The sequence below is a fragment of the Lipotes vexillifer genome, unplaced genomic scaffold (genome assembly GCF_000442215.2).
Source record: "Lipotes vexillifer unplaced genomic scaffold, Lipotes_vexillifer_v1.1 scaffold443, whole genome shotgun sequence".
Lineage (NCBI taxonomy): Eukaryota > Metazoa > Chordata > Mammalia > Artiodactyla > Lipotidae > Lipotes > Lipotes vexillifer.
Genome location: NW_006779163.1, coordinates 178,915 through 181,584, shown reverse-complemented (window position 1 = coordinate 181,584; position 2,670 = coordinate 178,915).

Here is a 2,670-nt window from a genome sequence, read left to right as displayed (position 1 = left end):
GGAAGCAAACCTATACACACACACACACACACACACACACACACACACACACACACAGCCTGCTACGGGGCTTCTCTCTGAGTCACGGACACTCCCTGCGGCTCCCTCCCTTTTCAGGATTCTTCAGCAAATTGCTGGCCCAAGCAATAGGTTTCTCATTAAAATAATAACTAGGGTTGATTGATACTTGCAATAGAAACAACAAAAAAGTATTCTTAACCCTTACTTATACCATACAGAACAAGCCAGGATAAACTGCAAATGTAAAAGGTAAAACAGTAAAGCTTTTGAAAGAAAAAATAGGGATAAATTTTTACCAAATAAGACACAAAGAGCTAGCCACTAAGTGTTACATATACTGGATCGACTGGACTACATGCAAGTGAAGACACTCTTCTCGTCAAGGATGTAATAGAACAGGGCCATTTAGCAGCTTAGCTCCATTTATTTTTATAGAACTCCACCCATCAACAGCAGGGGGCCGTTCACCAAGATAGACAGTAAAGAAAGAGCGTAAAACAATGAAGTCAAAGGCAAAAACAGAAAAAAAAAAATCAAAACCAGTTCTTTGAAAAAAAATCAATGAAGTGTCAGTCTTGCTAGAGGTTCATCCAAGGGAAAAAAAAGATACAAACTACCAATATTAGGAATGAGAGACGGTATATCATACAGATCCCTCAAGATATTCCAAAAATAAAGGAACACTAAGAACTTTATGCACTTAAACTCAACAAGTTAGATGAAATAAACCAACTCCTTGAAAACCACAAACTACTAAAACTCACTGAAGATGAAATAATACATAATCTGAGTAGTTGTATAACTAGAAAAGACACTGAACTTATCATTAAAACCCTCCCCCAAAAAGGAAATCACCAAAGCAAGATGGTTTCACTGGAAAATTTTACTAAACGTTTAAAGAAATAACAATCCTGCACAATCCCTTCCAGGAAATAAGAGGAGGACTCATTTTATGAAGCCAACATTACCCTGATATCAAAACCATACAAACACAGTACCATAGACCAACATCCCTCATGAACACAGAGACAAGAATCCTCAATGATATATTAGCAAATTGGACCCAGCCATATATAAAGAGTACAAGACACCATGAGCAAGTGGGATTAATCCAAAAATGAAAAGCTAGGTCAATATTCAATAATCACTGCAATCCACCATATTCATAGTCTAGAGAAGGAAAACCACATGGTCATATCAATTGAAGCAGGAAAAGCATTCATAACATTCAAACCCCATTCATGATAAAAACTCAGTGAACTAGGAATAGAAGGAAACTTCTTGAACCAAATGAAAAGTATCTGGGGAAAAAAAAAAAAACCCTATAGTCAACATCACACTTAATGATGAAAGACTGAATGCTTCTCCCATAACATTAAGAGCAAAGCAAAGATGTCCAGCCTCACCACTCCTATTCAGCCTAATACTGGAATTCCTAGTCAGTGCAATACGGCAAGAAAAGAAAATTAAAAGGCACTGGAAAAGAGATTTAAAAGGGGAAAATAAAACTGTCCCTATTCACATGACACTGTGTATGTAGAAACTCCCAAGGAATCTAAACACAAAAACCTTTCCAGAACCAATAAGTGAGTCTAGGGAAGCCACAGATACAAGGTTAACAAAAAATCACTGGTATTTCTATATACTAGCAATGAACAATTGGAAACTGAAATTTTAAACGTAATACACATTTACAATGAAGCAAATTGAAATACTTCAACTAACAAAACATGTTCAGGATCTGTTTGTGTGCCGCAAACTACAAAATGCCAATGAAAGAAATCAGAGAAAACCTAAAACAATGCGGAGACATACTGTGTTCATGCCTTGGAAGGCTCAATATAGTAAAGCTATCAGTTCTCCCTAAATTGGTCTATAGAGTTAACACAATTTCTATCAAAATCTCAGCAGGATCTTTTTTGAAGACATAGACAATCTTATTCTAAAATTTATATGAAAAGACAAAGGAACTATAAAATAGCTAAAACAATTCTGAAAAAGAGGCAAAAAGTTGGAAGAAACATATTTCCTGCTTTTAAGACTTACTATATAGCTTCAGTAATCAAGACAGGGCAATACTGGTAAAGTAACAGACACACAGATCAATGTCAGAATAGAGTCCAGAAATAATCCCATACAAGTATAGCCAATTTATTTTTGACAAAAAGCCAACAGCAATTCAAGGGAGAAAAAATATTCATTTCAACAAATGTGCTGCAACAACTGGACATCCATAGCAAAAAAGAACCTTATACTTTCTACAAAAATTAACCAAAAATGGGCAATAGACCAAACCATAGAAGAAAACAAAAGAGAAAATCTTTGGAATTGAGGATTAGGCAAAGAGTTCTTAGATGTGATACCAAAAGTACTATCCGTAAAAGAAAAACTGATAAATTGAATTTCACAAATTTAAAAACTTTTACTCATGAAAGTTACAATTAAGAGAATTTTTTAGAACCTACACACTGAAAAACATTTTCAAATCATATCTAACAAAGGACTTGAGCCAGAATATTTTTTAAATCTCAAAACTTAACAGTTAAATTTTAGAAAAAGGGCAGAAGTCTCGAACTGAGTCTTCACCAAAGAGGACACACCCATGATAAGTAAGCACAAGATGTTCAACATCATTAACCAGTAGGGAAA